The sequence below is a fragment of the Chrysemys picta genome, chromosome 15, assembly GCF_011386835.1.
Source record: "Chrysemys picta bellii isolate R12L10 chromosome 15, ASM1138683v2, whole genome shotgun sequence".
In the NCBI taxonomy this organism is placed as follows: Eukaryota; Metazoa; Chordata; order Testudines; family Emydidae; genus Chrysemys; species Chrysemys picta.
In genome coordinates this window covers 7,490,530-7,506,482 of record NC_088805.1, presented here as the reverse complement: position 1 = coordinate 7,506,482, position 15,953 = coordinate 7,490,530, and the positions used below count along the sequence as shown (strand labels likewise).

At 45.8% G+C, this 15,953-nt stretch overlaps 1 long non-coding RNA gene across 1 annotated transcript; it reads right to left on the bottom strand.

Annotated features, from left to right (window-relative positions):
* Positions 1 to 688: 688 nt before the first annotated feature.
* LOC112059994 (uncharacterized) lies at positions 689 to 15,953 on the bottom strand. Its single transcript, XR_002889300.3, has 3 exons — positions 15,887 to 15,953; positions 11,459 to 11,705; positions 689 to 2,405 (listed from the first exon to the last, which is right to left on the bottom strand). It is a non-coding gene; the product is annotated as an uncharacterized LOC112059994 (long non-coding RNA).

The window sequence follows — 15,953 nt, the reverse complement described above, 5'->3', positions numbered from 1 at the left end:
GTGGGTATTCACCCACGAAAGCTTATGCTCAGGGCCGGCTCTAGGCACCAGTTTACCAAGCAGGTGCTTGGGGTGGCCACTCTGGAGAGAGGCGGCACGTCCAGCGGTTCGGCGGCAATTCGGCGGATGGTCCCTCACTCCTGCTCGGAGCGAAAGACCTCCCGCCGAATTGCCGCTGCAGATCGCGATCGCAGCTTTTTGTTTGTTTGGCTGCTTGGGGTGGCCAAAACCCTGGAGCCGGCCCTGCTTATGCTCCAATACATCTGTTAGTCTATAAGGTGCCACAGGACCAGGGCCGGCTCCAGGCACCAGCCCACCAAGCATGTGCTTGGGGCGGCACCTGGAGGGGGGGTGGCACGGCGCTCCGGCCTGAGAGCGGGGCCCAACTGGGCTTGCCGCCCTCCCCCGGCGCTCCGGCCGCCGGGATGAGCGGAGCCGCGGTGGGCTCGCCGCCCTCCCCCTGACGCTCTGGCCGCTGGGGAGAGTGGAGCCCCGGCCGGGCTCTCCACCCTCCTCCCAGTGCTCTGGCTGCCGGGGAGAGCGGAGCCCCGGCCGGGTTCTCCGCCCTCCTCCTGGCGCTCCGGCCAGTCGTGGAGAGCGGGCTCGCGGCCGGGCTTGGCGCCCTCCCCTGCCACGCTGGGGTGGGTGGGTGGGGTGGGGGAGGCACGGCAGGAGGCTTTTTTGCCTGGGGTGGCAAAAAAGCCAGAGCCGGCCCTGCACAGGTCTCTTTGTCATTTTTTACAATCTCGTCATTGTAGCCTAACAGATTTTAAAGCTAGAATTGAAACCGTTGTGAGCATCTACTCTAACCCTGCATAATGTAGGCCAGACAATTTCACCCGGTTGCTTTTCCATTGAGCCCGGCAACTTGTGGTTGAACTACGGTATAGCTTTGATGTAAAGACTCAAAGTGGCAGAGAATCCACCATGTTCCATGGTAAGCGGTTCCAGGGGTTAATTACTCCCACTTGTGCTTCATTTACAGTTTGAATTTGTCTAGCTTCCATAGCTAGCCTGGATCGTTCCTTTGTCAAACAGATTAAAGAGCCCTCCACTATCAAACAACTTCTCTCTGTGCAGGTCATTATAGACTACCATCCTCTTAATCTTCTCTTCAATGAGCTAAATAGACCGAGCTCTTTAGGACCTATTTTTAAAGATATGTAGGCACCTAAAGTTGCTATGTCTAATAGGATTTTCAAAAGCACATCGATGCAAATCAATGGAAAGCTTTTGAAAATCCTACTAGGCACCTACCTGCATCTTTAGGCACTTAAATACCTTTAACAATCTGGCCCTTTATGTCTCTCAGTGCTGGGTGTGTTTGTAGACCTCAGAACATACTTGTAGCTACAAAAAAAAGGAAACTTTTTTTTAAAGTTGCTCCTAGTTACAGTGAGTCCATTACAAAGTAATACAAGGCAGCTCATATGCATTTTACAAGGCATGGAAAGTGCTGCAATTGGCTGATCATCGATTACTGCTTCCTAAAAGAAACTCCTGGCCCCAGCCACAGCACTGGGCTTCCCCTTCTTGACAAAATTTACAGCTATTTTCCTTCTGGGAAATTCTTGTGGCTGTAAAATGAAGGCAAGTCTCTAGCTCTGCCTGCAGGGAATTAGAAAAGCCTCAATGGATTGACAGCATTCTGGAACAATTGGATACACAACACGCTCTTGATTAGGTGAATTTGTCCCTTTGATCAGACACATCTTCCCCTGCTCTCTTTCAGGGTCATAAACATAGGCGAGTCCTGAGGACATGGTTGTAAACTATGCTAAAAGTGAAGCGCGAGAGCAGGGTGAAACACAAGCTTTGGTTGGTGGCCAAACAGGGAATTGCAGAGGGAACTGTTTTGAGAACAAGAAGTGACCGTGCGATCCAAAAGCCATTGGGTTTCAATGATAGTCACTCTACTGACAGATGTCCACTAAGAGGCAAAATAATTCCATCATCATAGGTTCAGCTTGTCTCCTCTGATCTGCATCCCAGATGTCTGTAAAGTACATGGATTTAGTCTGCGATTGTCCTTTGGGTTTCATATCGTGCTTTATTTACACCTGATTATATAAGGAACATGTTAATAGTAGCCATTAATACTAACCCCTATCATGTGACTCTGATCCGTATTGCATGGCTGGGGCCAGGAAATAAAGTTTAGACCTTTAGCAGCACTCCCGTATGTCACACCTTCCTTACATCCTGGCCGTGCTTCCTGGTTCTCTGCTTGCTTGGAGGTTACTCTCCTAGTGTTCCAATGGGGACATCTATTTTCTCTTCAGCTCCTCTTATGTAGCAGCGGTGCCTGGTGGAAGCAACTGGGCTCAGTTCCTGGTTTCCAGACGCTTTTATGACCATCCAAGGTTGTTCTTTCCAGCGAAGAACCTGGATGCCTGTAGTAGCATCTGTAAAAATGGAGGAGGAGCAAGCATAGGGTGACCAGACAGAAAGTGTGAAAAACTGGGGCAGGGGATGGGGGGTAATAGGAGCCTATATAAGAAAAAGACCCAAAAATATTAAATCTATAAAATCGGGACATCTGGTCACCCTAAGCCAGCACCATGTGACCTGTCAGTTTTCTATAGACACCCCCAACCCTCCACCCCCGAAAGTGCTCCAGAGAGCACAGTTGAGACTGTCTGCATTAGTACCTCCAAGATTAGGTTCGGAGTACAAGGAACAGTACTTTCCTTGTACTCCTGGAAGAGTGAATCAGGGGGGTTCTAGCATGTGCAAGTTGACACACCGGTATGTGGATTTATTTTCTCTGCAGACTGTTGTCTATTTGTCATAGTGAATGCATTTGCTAGATGTCACTAGTTCCTGCCAGACGGCTGGCAGGTTTGTTCTAAGGCCTGAGGTGAGCACAGAATAATTAAAATGATCGGGAGCGTTAGCAGTAGGGATGGGTGAAGCGCTTCAGGGGAAACAGAATGACCTGAATCTTTGCCAGAAATTCAGACTGAAACCAAATAGAAACTGTTCAGGCTTTTTTAAAGGAAAATCAGCTGATTCTCAATGATATGTTTGTCCTTTCTGTTGGGCTATTGTGCGTCTGAGCTTGGCTGGGAATGGAAGCAGAAGAGACCAAATACTGAGAGGAAAGGTTGTTCTCTTTGTATTCCTGACCTAACTGGGAGCAGACAATGTGAGAAACCTCCTGAGGGACCCTGTTGTTGAGAGATTTCCCATGCAGTTAGGCAGGGCCATAGAGAGGAAGTATTGTCCAATGGTTAGAGTGCTAGTTTGGAATTTGGGAGATCATTTCCCTGCTCCACCACAGATTCATTGTGTGACCTTGGGCAAGTCACTTAGGCCCAGATCCTAGAAGGTATTTAGGTGCCTAGCTCTCTGGGCTCAGGTCCCCATCAGTAAAATGGAGATAAGAGCCCTGCCCTATTTCACAGGGGTGTTGTGAGGATAATTACATTAAAGATTGCAAGGGGCTCAATACTATGGTAACGGGGGGAGGAGGCTGTAGGATCCCAGAGCTCAGGCTGCAACCCCAGTTCAAACCTCTACACTGCAATTAAACAGCCCCTTAACCCAAGCCCCCTCAGCCTTAGTCAGATGGCACCAGCCAGCCACAGGTGTCTAATTGCAATCTAGACATACCCTCTTCGTTTGGTCCCGGTGTACTGGGTTCCTCCCTGCTGTAATGCTATTGAGATCAGTAGAGTTACACTAGGGATGCAATTGACCTGGCCTTTCCAATAGAATCATAGAATATCAGGGTTGGAAGGGACCTCAGGAGGTCATCTAGTCCAACCCACTGCTCAAAGCAGGACCAATCCCCAGGTAGATTTTTGCCCCAGATTCCTAAATGGCTCTCTCAAGGATTGAACTCACCATCCTGGGTTCACCAGGCCAATGCTCAAACCATTGAGCTATCCCTCTTGTTGCAGATTCCCATGAGGTTAGATGACAATAAGTAGAGAATGTCTTATGGGGCAGTCTATGCTCTCATTTTCACCAGTGTAAATATAGAGTAAGTCCCATTACCATCAGTAAAGTTACTCCAGATATGTATCTGTTTAATTGAGAGCAGAGAGCTCTCCCTTTTCATGTTGCTGCAGAGGAGCAGGGGTGTGGTTAGGTTCAGAGGGAAGATTTTGCTGCAACAGAAATGTCTTTAGCATGCAAATGGAAACCCCATAAATAAGGGAAACTGCAGAGCTGAAACGACAGCCCTTGTTTAAAGGAATGCTGTCAATGAGCTTTTAAAAATAGATTTTAATTTTCTCAGCTGTTTAAAAACACCTCCTGTCGTGTTAAGAATGATCACAGTTCCTTCACTTTATACGCAGTTATTTTTCTTTTTACTAGGCATTGGTTTGTTTGTGCTGTCCTCCCCATGGCTCTAAAGTTGTATGGGGACTGATTTTAGGGACATATGAATTGTCACAGTGGATGAGACCCATGGTCCACCTAATTCTGTAACCTGTCTCTGACATTGGTCAGGATAAGATAAAGAGTCAGGTGCAAGAAATCCTGCAGTTGGAAGTTATGGGATAACCTACCCCCAGGAAAAATTTTCTCCTGACCCCTGTTAATTAGAGGTTGGCTTAAGCACTGAAGCATGAGAATTTATAGGGTCCAGATCCTCAAAGGTACTTACGTACTTAACTCAAATTGAAATCATACCTTTGAGGATCTGGGCCTACATCCCTTCCACATCTCTTGATAATTTTGTAACGTTTACACTATAACCCTGGATCATTGTGTTATCCAAATAAATGTTAAATTCCTTTTTGAATCCCATTAAGATCTTTGCCACAGTGATGTCTTGTGGCAATGAGTTCCACATGCTCAATGTGTAAAATAGCATTTTCTTTTATCACCATTTCATGTCATGGAACATATCCCTTGTTCTTGACTTAGGAGACTGGCGTAGCTCCACTGACAGCCGTGAACTCGCTCCTGATTTACAATAGTGAAAGTGGAGGAGAGTCAGGCCCCATCGTTGGAAATGGTACCATCAAGGTTGATGCATACATTGCCCTGTTTCCAGAAGCATGCACTGATGCTGTTTTCACCACTCGAAGACCTGGCTGTGCCTGTATGCACAAAGGAAGGAGAAAGTATATGGTAAGGAGACTACCACCCACTGTAAAAGGGCCAGGCACTGTGACTCCTTGTACTCCACAAAAGTAGCGGCGTTGGCCTCTGCAAAGATGGTTGGAAGGAGAAAAAGAGGGGTCACGGCACCAACCCTTCCTCCTCCCACACAGCCAGTTAGCGGCAGGCTCACAGCACCCTCTTTATGGGTTGCACAGTGGTTAGGGGGAGCCAATGCCCCTCCAGGCTCCGGCTGAGTTGGAGCAGTTCAGCACTGCTACCTACTTGTGGCTGTAGCCACACATTGTCATTTGTTATTGGTATAACGGAGCTCTGCTCGGCTGTGCCCTCTATCAGTCCCCACCCTGCTTCTGACATGCCCCCTCTTTATAGCAAGGGTTGGGGGTGGCTTTGTATCAGCAGAGCTTTCCTCAATACAAAGGGAATCCTCGGCTGGTTGTTTCTTGCCTGTTTCCACTCAGGCAGCGTAAAAGGGATGTAGCCCACTGGAGAATGTGGCTCTTGAGCTGTTCTATTTGCATACACAGCTAGTAATGTTTCAAACAACACTACATTCAAGTGCACGAAGGAACCTTCAGCGTGCACTAGCAGGGTCTACATGGACCAATTCATGTGCAACACAACAGTGCGTTTTAGAAACCACACCTTCATAGCCCACAATTACTGCTCCATGTGGACAAACACTTAGATACAAGCCAGGGAGCAGGGGTGTCACAAACTCCACTGGGAAAGGGGTAAAGTCAACATAAGTTGAGTAACCATTTCCTGTGTTTTTTTCCAGTGGTTACTGGATAAACAACAATTGCATTTTATTTTTGAAATCAAGGGTGTTTTATCAGTGTTGAAACCTAGAATCAGAAGCCCTAGCTATAGATTTTTTTCTGAGGGGGAAAATCAAATCATTTCAGCAAAGCAGACAGTTCCTTATAAAAAAATGTCCATTTTTTGGAAACCACGTTGTGACGGTGCCCCCCATAAGGCTTTATGGAAATATGCTTATGAATATATATATATGACATAACGAGCATATGTTTTATGCTACATATGCCATGTAACATATCTCTGTAAAGGTTATGATCTACTGAATCTATTCATCCTATTGGTATGCATGTATCATTTTTGTATTCCAAGTTATGAATATTGGCTGGGCACTGGCTTGATTTTTAAGTAGCCTTTGTAAAGCATTTGGTCAGCTTCTTGAGAAAGGAATGTGCAAATGAAGTGCCCAATCAAGAAACACTGAAGGGACAACGGATCTTGGGAGGCCCCAATCCACATAGGAAGTCTACATGAGGACATTCAAGGTAGCAGGTAAGCCATGGCTGCTACCTGGTAAGAAACTGTGAGTCATGCATGGACATGGTCCTGCCATGCGGGCAGGGGACTGGACTCGATGACCTCTCGAGGTCCCTTCCAGTCCTAGAATCTATGAATCTATGTGACTTGCCCATGTGACTCCAAAATGCCATCTTGGAGCTGGACTTTGCATAGGAGAGAGGAGGGGGGTCTCCACTCACAAGAGAGAGTCTATTTAACCCCCTGGGAGACCCCCTCCATTTGGTCTTCAGCTGGCTAAAGGGATAGCCTCTCTGCCCCAAGGATACCTGAAAGAAACTGGAACAAAGGACAGTAACTACAGGGGGTGTGAGTGATTGCTGGACCCAGACTGGAAGGAGACTAATCTGTAAAAGGAAGCTTACTGGAATTCCTCTAAGGGTGAGGTTTTTATCTGTATTCAGTTTTATTACTGTATTAATCTTAGATTTGCGTGTTTTATTTTATTTTACTTGGTAGTTCACTTTGTTCTGTCTGTCACTACTTGGAACCACTTAAATCCTACTTTCTGTATGTAATAAAATCACTTTTTACTTATTAATTAACCCAGGGTATGTATTAATACCTGGGGGGGGGAGGCAAACAGCTGTGCATACCTCTCTCTGAGTGTTATAGAGGGCAAACAATTTGAGTTTACCCTGTATAAGCTTTATATAGGGTAAAATGGAATTATTTGGGGTTTAGCCCCCATTGAGAGTTGGGCAACTGAGTGTTAAAGACCGGAGCACTTCTGTAAGCTGCTTTCAGTTAAGTCTGCAGCTCTGAAGCACGTGGTTCAGACCCTGGGTCTGTGTTGGAGCAGACTGGCGTGTCTGGCTCAACAGGACAGGGTGTTGGAGTCCCAGGCTGGCAAGGCAGGAAAGCAGGGGCAGAAGTAGTCTTGGCACATGAGTTGGCAGTTCCCAAGGGTGTTTCTGTGATCCAAACCGTCACACACGTATTCCATCAAAAAACCATTTAGCTGGAAAACTCCCAACCGCCATGAGCTGTGAGCTCTGTAGGTGTTTAAATGAGCATTCTAATAACAGTATCTCAGCATTGACTGAGAACTGGACACCCGAGGCTGATAAACAATCTGCCTCCCTATGCAGTGTGCCTTGTCCTTTCTCTGCGTTTGAAGTATAGAACTTGGATGCCTGTAAAGATTTGTTAGTTTATTAAATTCCCCAGCGGAATTGGCGGCCATCCACCAGGTTAGGCTTTGGATTTGCTTTTCTCCACCTCCAGCATCTCCCACCCCTTGAAAGCTGGAGGAAAGCGTGTGTGTGAAATGACTTACCCTCTACAAGAGATTTAAACAAGTGCAGGGGGGGGCAGTTCACCCCACGTGGAGGACAAGTACAAATCCTATGCGTAGCCCGTTAGCGAAATGCCTGGTATGTCCTCCTCTAGTGTGTGGTCTATAGAGAAGATAACCACTTGCTACTGCTGCCAGTTAAGAGTTAGCTCTTTAGCTCAAGTGGAGAGAGGTCTGGGCTGTGCTGCTGAGGGTTCCGGGTTGAACCTGCAAATGACTTTTGTGTGCGGCGTTGTTCCATCAGCCCTGTTCTGATGATATAAGAGGGGCTGGCTCCTCCGTATAAGAATCAATCTCAAGAGTGGATTATAGCTGAAAGCTGGCAAGTGGGATGCCTCTCAATTGGGCTAAGGGGAAGGATCCCTTTTTGGACGCACCGGGAGAACCCAAACACCCCCAAAGCATCTTGATTTAATTCTCACCTGACGTAACTTGCAGTGAGTCTGACCACAGGCTGGGACAGCTCACTGAAATGGTGCAGCTTTCTCTAGTGCCTGACCACAAATTAGTAGCCACAGTGGTGTTCAAGCAGAGCTTTTGGCCGGCAGTTTTGAGCCGATCCCCAAGAGGGAGAAAGTACACCACACAATGGCCTTCTCCAAGGAAAACTTAACTGAGCAAACCATGTGGATGGCAACTGGCCACTTACCTGACATGTCATTTCCTCCCCTCCTGCCACCCGCCACACAAGCACACGTGCACAAATCAGCCCATTCATGGCTGCTGCTGGGAAACACATCCATGAAAAGGGATACGCTTCCCTGAGGTCTGGGAGGTTTGCCGAATTCTTCCATCACCTGACGCTAGCCAACTCTTGAGCACAAAGACTGAGGCTGCCAGTCTATGATGTGTAAGCCACTTGGCTAGGAAATAGCCAATAGTTCCTTGGAACCATTTTACACTTCATAATTGACTTACAGCGGGGAAGCATTTAAAGAAAAGAGATCGATAGATAGCTAGATAGATGACACTTATTCATAGCAACAGATAACTTTTGCATTGTCTAATTTCAAATTTACTCAAATGTTCTGGGTTCTAGTGCTGGATTAACTCCAGCACCACTGAGTTTGAATTTTAGTTTGGTGAGAGGGGGAAAAAGGAATAGATAGGAAAATATTTTATGAAGAAATAGGGTGGAAAAACAGGGAGAAGAGAGGGGACAGAGTGAAAAATAAATGCAGAGAAAGAAGGGGAATAAAAAAAAAACCATACTACTGAAGCAAATACATTTATGCTGGAGCAGGGCAAAACAGACTTCATGACGCTAGCTAGAAGTCCTTGTCTTAAAGACCTGGGGCCTGATTCACACCTTCCTTGCACATTGGGTTGTCATTTATACCAGTGCAAAGTAGATGCAAAATACAACCTTCTACTTTAATAGCATTTTTCACCCACTAGCACTCCTGTAAATGATTATACCAGGGCCAGGGCAACGATGTACTTGGCCTCTTATAATCGAACTCAAATATATTCTATCGGGACCAGGGTTCTGATGAAAGAAGTTGGAGAGACATTTGTCACCATAGGAAGAGAGATACAAAGAGAAGATAGGTCGTGGAGATATAGCGCTCAGCTATCTATAGTTATAGCTATTATGGTAAGGCATGTCCTAGAAAAGCCTAATCCTTGTTATTCACCAAGTCACCTCCTGACATTCAGATCCCTCCTTCTCCAATGCCCGCAAGAAGCGAAGCAATCACACATTCAAAAAACCAAAACAAACAGCCTGTCTCTCCAAGTTCTCCCTCCCAACGGCTTTCCCAGTATGTCCCATCTTTGCTGTTCCTTTTGGGCCAGAATGTGATTCCTATCCTCACTATGAAAACAGTGCCGTGCACCGTTACTATCCCCTTTGTCTCTCCACCCGCTGTAAGGTGCTATTCAGCATGAGTAAGGCTATTACAACGTGGCTCTTTATTTTAATGTCAAGCTCTTCGGAGCAAGGCTGGTCTTCATTTTGTGTCTTGAGTGCGGTGTTAGTGCTTAACAATTAAAGAAAATATTAATCAGTAATGATAACGGACAATGAAATTAACCTTTTTTGTGCTTTGAAGCACATTTCTCTCCTTCCTAAGAAAGCGGCCACTCTATAAGCGGGAGGAAGTCCATAGATAACATCGACACATGTAATTATGGAATGAATGTATTGGGTGGATGGCACTATATGTATTGCTAATAAGACAGATAAATAATAGCAATCCATGGAGACAGAGGCAATTAAAGTGACAACAACACTGATGGATTGCTAAATAAATAGCTGGAATGATTTGCTAATGCAATGACTCGACTAGCAGTAAATAGATATATGGACACCCAGATACAAAGGAAAATGACAGAAATATGAACCTGGCACATCCCCAAAATGAACACTGAGGAGCTACTGTGAATGCTGCGTGCTACTGTTCAAAGAAGATGTCCGGGACCCACTCAACTGTACTAAATCATAGGGATAAGTTACTGAAGCTGTGAATTGAACAGTTTGCCAGGTATCTTTCTCTTTGTGGTTACTCAGTGCCTCCATAATTTGACTGGGGGAGCTTTATCCTTCACTGTTGGTCGGGTAGAGAGATTGTGGGGGTCGTGGCTTGCAAAAGGTTAGAATTTTAGCTGCATTGAAGAATCGAGTGGGGCATTTTTGACAGCTAATGCTCGAAAACCGAAAAGCAAGAGCCAAAGGCCGGTTTAAGTTAGTTCCCTGTGACAGCGCCATCGGGACAGGTTCTGATCTCAGCTCCAGCTGTCGGAGATCTAGAGGAACTCCAATGAATATGGTGAAATTACTTCAGATTTGTATCTGGGAGAAGAATCTGGCCCCATGGCCCAATCTATCATTTTCCTTTGGTCTCGCTAAGCTGGACCAAAGGGGCCATAGGACAGACACAAGAAGCCCCCTCTGGGGAATATTAGTCTCCTATGCTGCGTGTAGAATTGGCCATGGCAGCTCTGCTCTCTCTCTGCCACAGCGCTGGCTGGAGGGGGCATTCTGGGCTAGGCCGGGGGTGGGTTGAGAGCAGGTTGAAGGAAGGAGGAGGTGTGTTGGAGCAGAAGGAGAGTTGTCTGGAGTACGGTAATGTCCCAGCTATTCTGCATCCAGCAAAAGGAGCCATTGACTCAGGGATGCGATTTAAGGCAGGCCTTAGGACTACCCTAGCCTAAGGGTGCACCAGCTTCCAGCGCTCCTGAATAGGAGAGGCTCAAACTGCTTCACCTCTGTCCCTCTGCTGGCACCTGCACTTATGCAAGGATTAATCTGGTTCAGAGGACGTCTACATTCCAGCCGGGGCAGACCTGCTCTAGTTGTGCTCTAGCTAGCTTGCTAAAGATGGAAGTGGGGATGCCTTGGCTGGGCTTCAGGGTGGGCTGCACAAACCCACAATGACCCCCAGGTACCTACTTGCTTCTGCACCCAGCGCTGAAGCCCATGCCATGGTGTCCTCACTTCTATTTTTAGTGAGCGAGCTCAAGTACAGCTAGCGCAGGTATGTCTACCCAAGCTGCCATTGACACCCTCAGCAACCATTCACACCCTCCGTGTGCTTCGCTTAACATATATGGTTTAGTGGCAGATCAGAGAGACTCGCAGCATATAGCTGGTCTGATAAATAACTCCCCTGTCTCCAGTTTCCCCTATTTCCTGTAACTCCAAAATTTAGTCTTTCTTTCTTTCTTTCTTTCTTTCTTTCTTTCTTTCTTTCTTTCTTTCTTTCTTTCTTTCTTTCCTACCACAGGGGAAATACCACTATTTACCTTGGAGCAAGAACTAAAAGGCGAGAGCTCGTTCCCACTGACGTCCTTGTCAAAACATCTCCATGACTTCTGTGACAGCAAGGCGGGGCTCATCAAAGCTCTTTCCAAAGACAAATATCACTCAACAAGACTGTTGGAACAATAAACAACTGTCGGATGTTCTGCGTACTGGCGTCTTCCCAACTGTAATTCTCATTAAGTCAATATACTCCGAAAGCCACGGATGTGTTGAGATGTAAGTACCTCACTGTGCAAAGACACAAACACACACAGGGAATAGTGAATTCAGGCTGCCCTGTAATTCAGAGCCAATTTGTAATGTGTACACCCCATTCCTGTGTGTTTCTCAGGCCGCATTCAGACTGGTGCCTGTTTGGACTTGAATTTGAGTTTAATGAAGAAAGAGAAGGCAAGGTAATTTCCCCCCGAGCTGCATTTCTGCTCAGAGCCCTCTCAATTTCTGTGCTTTTGTGCTTTGCTTGCATGCACATTTTCCCTCTTTCTCTATTAATTAATTAACTAAGCTTTGCTTCAAAAAAAAAAAAAAACGGTTTTGAAGCTGAAAAGCACTTATGCCTGAAGTATTATTGTTTTTATTTTTGTTTCTTCTGGTATTCGGGAGGACAAACGGGCATGAAGAGAACGCGTCAAAGTCTATCCCTGTGCTCCAGAGTTTCTGCCGTCATACCCCCCAGTGCCAACGCAGCTTGCAGCCTACACCCACAGAAGGCGTTTTTCTGCTGATGTAGGAATTCCACCTCCCCGGATGACATTCGCTAAACTGACAGAAGCACTCTTCCATCAGCACTGCTGAATCCACGTGTGGGTGGGTGGGGTGGTTTGGGGCTTTTTTCGCTAGCATAGCGATGTTGTTATGTTAGTGAGTTTGTTTGTTTTCACACCCGGGCTGAGATCGCTCTGTTGGCATAAGTTTTAATTGTAGACCAGGTCAAAGATAATTTTCACCTTGTGTGGTCACCTATGAAAAGTGAGTGCAAAACATGTGAAAACCACTGTCAGTTCAGTACAGAGAGACAATTTGGCCTAGCGGCTAAGGCACTGCCCTTGGTAGTCAGCAAACCTAAATTCTAATCCCTCCTCTGTGACTGACGGTGGGTAAATCATTGCATCTCTGAGTGCCTTCTTCCCCCTTTGCAGGTCTTCCCTATTTAGGCTGTACACTCTTCACGACAGGGATTGTCTCATGGTTGTACAGTGCTTAGCACAGCGGGGCCCTGATTTCAGTGTGGCCCCCTAGATGCTACTGTAATACAGATGAATGAAGATGATGGTAAGAACATAAGCTTAATTTTTTCTGTCCCCGTTTTTTGCTTCCATCTGCTCGTCTACGGTTCAGCAGGGGGCGGTAAATTGAAGTTCCAAAATACGAGACAGGCCAGGATCCGAATGAGGAAATAACAGGAAGCTCTCAAGAAAGTTGTTTCTCAAGACAGCTGGCTGAACACAATTAAACTGTTGCCACTGCAGCGGAACTTTCAAATGTTTGTTTAAATGTAACAAAACCCCAGTCCAGACACTACCTTTTTCTTCCTCCTCTTCCTCTTTGCTACTTATGAGTATTTGCTTAACAATGACCAGGGCTTAATTTCAGATCGTCATTAGTTCAAAGATGAAAATGGGGGGGCTGTTCCTGCAAGCTTTTTATGTCTGGAACATGTAGCAATGAGGCCAAATGATTGTTTGCTAACCTCATTTATCTTTCATATGTAACAGTGCCCCTGACTGGGTCACCTGTGGGGATCGGAGATGTGACCTGTGGCTCTAAAAAAGCATGAACTCCCACTACCAGTCATACATGAATGAAGCATGTGTATTTAGAACCACGGCAGCCTTGTAAACAGCTGGATGTGGTCAAGCCACCGGAGGAAGACAAAGGGCCACCTTGTTTTAGAATCATAGAATATCAGGGTTGGAAGGGACCTCAGGAGGTCATCTAGTCCAACCCCCTGCTCAAAGCAGGACCAATTCCCAGACAAATTTTTGCCCCAAATCCTTAAATGGCCCCCTGAAGGATTGAGCTCGCAACCCTGGGTTTAGCAGGCCAATGCTCAAACCACTGAGCTATCCCTCCCCCAATGTGTGCATGACACATTATTATTAGTTTGTATTTCCAGAGTGCCTTGGCGTCCCGGTCGGAGACCAGGATCCCATTCGGCTAGGTGCTGTTCAAACACGTTTCCTCTCAGTGCACTTTCCTAATGCCTGTTAGCCCTGAGCGAAATGTGTAATCCTCTTGTGCATGTACAATCCTTGATAGCAACAGCCATTCCAGGGTTTGCTCTCTCTACCTGAGCGAGAATAACCCTGCCATGATAAGGGGCAGTACAACCGCCAGCAATAGATAACAGTCACAAAACAGACTGTTTGTCTCCGTGCAAACAACTTATGTTCACCCACTTACTTGACCAAACTGAGCCTACTGCGTGGGCATGGCATATGCTGCTGTTATGTACCTCACTGGTTGGAATCTGCACATGTCGATTCCCATATATGATCCATAAACAACCATTAAGAAACTCTGGAGGCCAATTATATCCTCAGTCTGGGTCATGACAGCCTGGCTCTGTTCCTAGGTAATGAGACAGCTACATTTGCTGTTTGAGAGTGTGAGTTTTATTATTAATATTTATTATTTCTATGTTGGTAGCTCCCTGGAACCCTCAGTCAGCATTAGAGTCCCATGATGCGAGGCATTATCTAAGGCCTCATCTACACACAAAAGTTGTACTGCTTTAAACTATACCAGTATAGTTAAAGTGTTACAACTCTGCTAGTGTGGATGCAGCTATAGCTTATTCCTATGTCTACACTACCCCCCGGATCAATGCTCCAGGGATTGATGCACTGGGGCCAATGTAGTGGGTCTAGTGAAGACCCACCAAATCGACTGCAGATGGCTCTTCAGTCGACCCCGCTACCCCGAACGAGAAGAGTAAGGTAAATCAACTGGAGAGTGTCTCCCGTCGACCCAGCGTAGTGTGGACCCCGCGGTAAGTTGACCTAAGCTACGTCGACTCCTGAAGCAGGAATTAAGTACTCCTGTCTCAGCACATGGTAGTGATGCCTGAGTGCAAATGACATATTCCCAAGTAGGTGCTTGCTGTGGACTTGTTCACAAGGAAATTCTGACCAGATCCCAGAATTTAAGCAATTGGCTGGGATGCCAAACCCCATCCTTCTCAGTGATGTGCTGAAGAAGATGCTGGAGGGCCTTCCACCAAAGCAAAGGGAAATTTGGGACAATTTCCCTGTTTATTACCCTGTCCCCTCCCTCCTTGTACACAGTGTGTATCACAGGCTAAGGGGAATATTTTTGCAGGATTCTCCTTGTTAAGATATGGACAGCACCCTGCTGATCCCTTGGGCTTATCTGTGAGAAGCATGTGAGTTCTGGGCGTATTCTCGATCCTGTACAGAAGAATCTGTTCCATTGGTGACAGCTCAATACCTGGTTATTGTCTGAAATAGGGATGGGTAACCATCATGGAATTTCCAAAGTAGTGGCGAAACTCGCAAACTATTTTTGGCGTTTGCAAAACTAGCGTGAGTTCATGAACCTGTTCCCCTGCCGTAATTTAAAGCTGTATTTTTCAGTTTTAAAACAAAGGTCCTAGTTCTTTATACCCATACAACCCCATTTGCACCACCGATCTGGCCACCCTGCATTTGGGGAATCCTCAAGGGGCGTAGGCCAGATGTTGTGACTCTATATCTCCCCTTGCAGCCTTCCCAACACAGAGCGTGCGGCTGGGGAACAGGAGGTGTGGTGCCACATCCCTGAGCTCCACTATTCCCACATTCTAGGGCAGCCCCTTGGTACAAAGTGGAAAACGTGTGTGCAATATTTATTATTAGGTCAGTGCAAATAACTGATTTTTTTCAGTTCTGTGGCCGGACTGAAAAAACAAACCATTTTTGTTCAAGCTGAAACAAACAAACAAAAATTTCAAACATTTTGACAAACTGAAAAAAACGTTTTCAAAAAATAAAATTGCTCTCAAATTCAAAATGAAATGATGTTTTCGAAGCAAAGAATCAACATGTTTCATTTTGAAAATGTAGAAACAAAATGTTTTGATTTTTTTCGGATGTTTTCCTGTTGTCCTTTTATTTCTAACCAAAACAATTCCGTGAATTCTACCTAAATTCTCTACATGTTTCGATCAGTCTGAATTCTGCATTTTTCATTGGAAAAAAACCAAAAACCTTTTGGCTAAAAAAATTTACCCAGCTCTCCTTACAATGTCTGAGGCTTCCCCTCATCTCTCTCTCTCTTTCACAGGTACACACAGCTCTTTCGTCTTCTGTAAAATGCCTCTGAGTTATAATCTCTTCTCAACAGATTTCCATAACTCCCATTCTATTATAATAATCAATATGTATGATAATAGAAAATGCAGGACTTACCATCTCTACCCATGTGCAATCCATATCCCAGTAATAAATATGTTGTCTGTCATAAAACAGGCTCAAG